This window comes from Lactuca sativa, chromosome 9 (assembly GCF_002870075.4).
Source record: "Lactuca sativa cultivar Salinas chromosome 9, Lsat_Salinas_v11, whole genome shotgun sequence".
Classification (NCBI taxonomy): Eukaryota; Viridiplantae; Streptophyta; class Magnoliopsida; order Asterales; family Asteraceae; genus Lactuca; species Lactuca sativa.
Window position 1 is genome coordinate 64,525,191 of NC_056631.2, and position 6,141 is coordinate 64,531,331.

A 6,141-nucleotide genomic window follows, 5' to 3' on the forward strand; every position below is an offset into this window, starting at 1 on the left:
AAGTGATGCATGCAGTGACATTGAGAACGCTCGGTGTAAGGCTTGGTACGCCCAGCGTACTTGGAGTTACGCCCAGCGTAATCCTAGACCCATCACCCTATAAATAGAAACCGAGATCAGCCATTTTCCTTGCCATTTTTCTTTCTTTCTCTCTAGTTTTCGCCTTGGTTTGCATTTCAATTATATCTCGTAGCCCCGGTATCATTCCCGAGTCCCAAAGCAAGTTCCGAAGTCCCGAAGATCCCGAGAAGTAAGATTCCCGAGTCGAAACTCTACCCACAAGGAGCCCGGTTTTTGTGAAGATCTTCCAGATCTATCGAAGAATACTACTTCTACAAACCATAGTGTTGTCTGATCATCTTCTGATCAAGTGAGTGTGTAGTTACTTTCTTCTAACACATAATTACACAGTATTTTATATAAAATATGTGTTATGTGTATATTTGTTGTTATATGTGTGAACATATACTCACATTCTTCTATCTCATAGATATGACTTGTTTACTATGAAATACGTGTTATGTGTATGTGTCTCATCTGTTGTTTAGAATATGTATTGAATGAGAATGCTATACAAGTTTTAAAATATGTATAAAATTATGTGTGTGTGTGTATATATATATATATATATATATATATATATATATATATATATATCTACTAATATGTTGGGTAGAACATGGGTAGATAGTTGATGTTTGATAAATAGATGATAGGCCACGATGTTGCTATTGTTGATCTAGTTATTCAGCGGAGTATGGATAACGACCACGGACTCTTTCTAGACAGTCCAGTGGAACGCTAGCAGGTTCATAACCTGTAGGTGTTGTGAATGATGTGTTCACCGGTGTACTCTATCCCCCCTGGTTGCCTTTAGGACATTTATTGGTGAGGAAACCCCTTGCAGAAATGCCCATCCCGATGAAAATCCTAGATTAGGTTCCTTATAATAGATGTTATTTTAAGGACGTAAAGTGAGGATAACGGGAATGGGTAATCGGGTTATTGTTGATTGTAAAAGTAAATATAATTATTTATTACAGGTTGAAAACCATATATGCTCACCAGGCTCCCAAGCCTGGCCCACTCAGTTTATTTGTATTACAGGAAGTGGTGTGAGGGCATAACATGGATGAATGATCAAGTTGTTTTGTTTACAAGTCTGTATATGTATATATTTATTGAAAAACTTGTAGTGTTATCGTTTATGCTTTATGGTCTGTATCGGAACATGACATCCCGATTTTTGATTATGAAATGAAATTATATTTCTTTATGAAATGTTTTGATAAAAATCTATTTTATCATGTTTTGTTTTTGGGATCAAATTCCGCATCTCTTTTGAAATCAAAAGGATTTACTCTGAAAATGTTTAAAAAGCATAAATGAAACCGGACTTTTCTGGCCGAGATTTTGGGGATGTCACACCTAAAGACTGCTATCCTCTCCCGGAAATTGACCAGAAAGTGGAGTCATTGCAAGGATTTAAGCTAAAGTGATTTTTAGATGCATATAAAGGGTACCATCAAATATTGATGAGCAAAGAAGACGAGGAAAAACGGCTTTTTACACGGATCACGGCACTTTCTGTTATACCAAGATGCCTTTCGGTCTAAAGAATGCAGGGGCTACGTATCAGCGCTTGGTGGACTCAATCTTCGCCTAACAAATTAGGAGAAACATTGAAGTGTACGTGGACGACATGGTGATCAAGAGTTCACACGAAGACAAAACGTTGCAAGACATCGAGGAGACCTTTCAAACCCTAAAGAGGGTTAAGATGAAACTAAACGCAGCCAAATACACGTTTGGGGTGGAAGAAGGGCAGTTCTTGGGGTATTATGTCACCAGGCAGGGTATCCAGCCCAGCCCAACCAAGGTGGACGAGTTCATCGAAACACCAGCCCCAGACACCCTCAGAGACGCGCAAGGCCTAAATAGGAAGCTTACAACTCTGAGCAGGTTCATCTCGAAATCAGCTGACAAGGCCATGCCATTATTCCACACGCTGAAAGGTTGCATCGAGAAGAGAAACTTTCAGTGGACAAACGAAGTAGAAGCAGCACTCTAGAAAATCAAGGAGGCACTACACAAGTTACCCACGCTGTCCAGTCCTGTCTCAGGAGAGACGTTGCAAATGTATCTTTCGACCACAAACGTAGCGATATCCTCACTATTGACTGTAGAAAGGGAAGGAGAACAGAGGCCGGTGTACTTTATAAGCAGGGCACTACAAGGGCCAGAACTCAACTACCCTACCCTGGAAAAGTTAGTCCTGGCACTCATCTACACGGCGCAGCGACTGAGGCGATATTTTCAAGCACATCAGATCGAGGTACTAACAAACTGCCCCATCAAACAAATACTGCTTAAACCGGAGACGTCAGGCCGGTTGGCGAAATGGGCAATTGAGTTGGGGGAACATGACATAAGTTACCGCCCAAGGACAAGTATCAAGGGACAGGCGTTGGTCGATTTCTTGCTAGAAATTCCAGACGAAGGGGGCTCGGTTAAGGAAAAATTGTGGGTAGTTGAAGGAGACCCGCCCGATAATAATTCGTGGACACTATACACGGACGGAGCATCCAGCGGGGAAGGCTCAGGGGCGGGGCTAATACTGACCAGCCCAGAAGGGGAGGAAGTGACTTACACCCTCCGTTTTGATTTTCATACGTCAAACAATGAAGCGGAGTATGAAGCTTTGCTTACGGGATTGCGCCTGGCCAAGCAAATGGGTGCAAAGGCTGTAATGGCCTTGACCGACTCAAGGCTAGCGGCGAACCAAGTCAATGGAAGTTTCGAGGTAAGAGACCAGAGAATGGGAAGGTACGTAAAGATGGTAAAACAACTGGTCGGATTGTTCAGGCAGTTCACAATCAAGTAGATACCTAGAAGTGAAAATAAGAGGGGAGATTCCTTAAGCAAATTGGCATCTACGTGCTTCGATCATCTATCGAAGAATGTCTTCGTAGAGGTACTCCGAGAAAGTAGTATAGATGAGCAGCAGGTAAATGCCCTAACGACCACCGGGCCCACGTGGATGACACCATTCAGGGAATACTTACAAAGGGGGTTGTTATCGGACGATCACGATGGGGCCAGGAAGATACGTATAAAAGCAACCTCATACGCATTGATAAATGGAGAATTATACAGGAAAGGGTTCACAGTGCCATGGCTGAAGTGTGTAGACCAATCCAAAGGGAGAGAGATGCTACAGGAAGCACACGCAAGTCAGGTGGGCGCGCACGAAGGAGCACGGGCCTTAACAGGAAAAGTATTGTGAATGGGTGTCTACTGGCCCACAGTACAGCAAGATGCGCTAGAGGTGGCCAGGAAGTGTGGGGAATGTCAGTCTTACGCCCCAGTCCAAGCAAACCCCCCGGTACCATTGCAAAATATATCTAGCCCATGGTCATTTTACCAATGGGGCATAGACATAGTGGGCCCGTTCCCTGAAGCACCATGGAGGCTGAAATACATGATGGTGGCTGTTGATTATTTCACAAAATGGATCGAAGCAGAGCCGTTAGCGTGCATATCAGGGAGACACATGATAAAGTTTGTATGGAAGAATATTATGACAAGGTTTGGGACTCCTAAAGTACTCATCAGCGACAACGGCCTACAGTTTGCTGAGAACCTGTTTAGGGAGTGGTGCGCCGCCAAGGGGATAGATCAACGGTTCACATCAGTAGCACACTCATAAGCGAACCGACAGACGGAGGTGTCCAATCGAACTATTGTGAATGGGATCAAGAAAAGACTGGCCAGGGCAAAAAGGAACTGGGCGGAGGAGATACCGACCGTGCTATGGTCATACAGGACCACACCGCGAACGAGCACGCAAGAGACCCCGTTCAGCTTGACATAACGGAGGCTATGCTCCCTATGGAGATAACGGTAGGCACACTAAGGGTGGCTGGCACGGATGAAGAAAGCAACACACAAGACCTGAGGATAAACTTGGACATCCTAGAAGAAAAGCACGAAAAATCATAAATGCGCCAAGCTGCATACAAGCATGCAACAAAAAGGTATTATAACCAAAGGGTAAAATAGAAAGCATTCAGAGTAGGAGAGTATGTTCTAAGGAAGAACGAAGCAATCCGAGCCTAACCCCAAGGCAAGTTGGGTCCAACATGGGAAGGCCCTTACAAAGTCACAGAAGCGAATCAGAATAGTGCATATGTTTTGGAAACAATGGAAGGAAGGCAGATTCCAAGAACATGGAACGCCAGAAACTTGAAGAAGTATTTATTTTGAAAATAAGTCCATGCTTAGTGACATGAGTCTCATACTTAATGTATTTAAAGTCCGTGGTCAATGTAATTGGATGATCCAAATGCTAATCTTTAATACTTAGTGTATTAATTCTTAACGATTGAAAGTTTGCATGTAAAGCTCGATCGTTGGGTGCTAAGAGCACCCAGTACCGATACTTAGTGTGTCGACAATAACATAGGTGAAGCAAAACGCCTAGCGCATTAGAGCGTCGTATATTTTTCAAAAAAAAAAAGAGAGAGCAAAAACAAAATAACAAACAAAGCAAACAACAAACAAGTAATTCTTAGAGCACATAGTTACATACTTAAGATAGTAAATATTGTTTCAAAGTTCATGCATATTACAAACCAAAGGCATCATAGGGCCACCAAAAGGAATATGAAAGACAGAAACCAAAAACAGGCAAAGAAATTTTTCACGCCCCAAGAGGGGTAGCGCACGATGCCGGAGCATCATCAACAACATCGTTCCCATCACCTGCAACTTCACTTCCCACAACAGCCACCTCATTTTTGTTACCATCACTAGGGATGTCAAAAAGTCCCATGGGACTCCGTTCTCGTGGGGGCCCAGTCCCGTTTGGGGAAAAAATTTTAAAAAAATCGGGGGCGGGGGCAAGGTTAACCCCCGTTTTAATTTCAGGGGCGGGGGCGGGGGCAGGGATAGACAATCCCGTCCCGAAACCCCCATGGGGACCCCGTTAATAAATTACACATGTATTTACATATATTAAATATATAAATATAATAAACTATAACATGATTTTGAGCTTTCAAAATTCATCAAAAAACATGTTTTTAAATTGTTAGTATAATGTTTTTAAGATGCCATAACTTTTTTTATTTTTAACATGTAAAATTCTACTATACATAATTATTTGTTATCTAAAAAATAGTTTTTTTAGCATAAATAACAACCTATTTTAGCCAAAAAAAAGACAACCCAAAATCAATCGGGGGCGGGGGCGGGAGTAATAAATGGGATTCGGGGGCGGGGGCGGGGACGGGGGAACAAGGAGATTTCGGGGGCGGGGGTGGGGGATGCACTCCCCGTCCCGTTTTCCCCCATTGACATCCCTAACCATCACCAACATTCACTCCAATGATACGATCACCATCATCCTCACCACCCTTATTACCTCCCCCACCATCAACCTCAACTACCTGCACTACCTCACGACCCACCGCACTCTCCGGGGTACCCTCTGAACCACCAAAAGAACATAATTCCCAGAGATCCTCAATACATAGTTCCCCTAAACCCAACAAGGACACATGGTCCATACTAGCAAAAGACAACAGAACATCGTTCACACTAACCACAGGACTAACAGAAGTTGCACCAACACCAACATCCCCACCACTAGCATCGACAGAGGTTTTTTGAACAGACTCAACCTCGGCAACAAAATCAACATGCCGGATTAGACTTATGGCATTAGTAAGTCTGGGTACTCAATCAATTTATCAACAATGCGGACGACACCAACATGCACCAGCCAATCCAAGTCCCGATGAGAAGCGTCCACATCCGATTGCAGCGAAGAAATAAGTTTATCGCGATCAACGGCGTCACGCTCAAGACTTTTCACATGGATCATCAAACCTTCATTCCCTTGAGTAAGGGAGTTAATCTTAACCTCCAAAGCGGCCCTAGTTTCATCAAGGAAGGTCTTCTCAGAAGCCAGCAATTCACACTTTGATCAGACAAATTGAGGTCTTTTCCAAGCTCCCCAAGGCGACGCTCCAACCCGGTCACGCGTGACTCGCAGGCAGCATGTATGGCCTCCATCTCGCCAAGGGCATGGACACGTCGGGAACCTGCAACAAGGTAGAACATGGTCTGCGTTGCAGC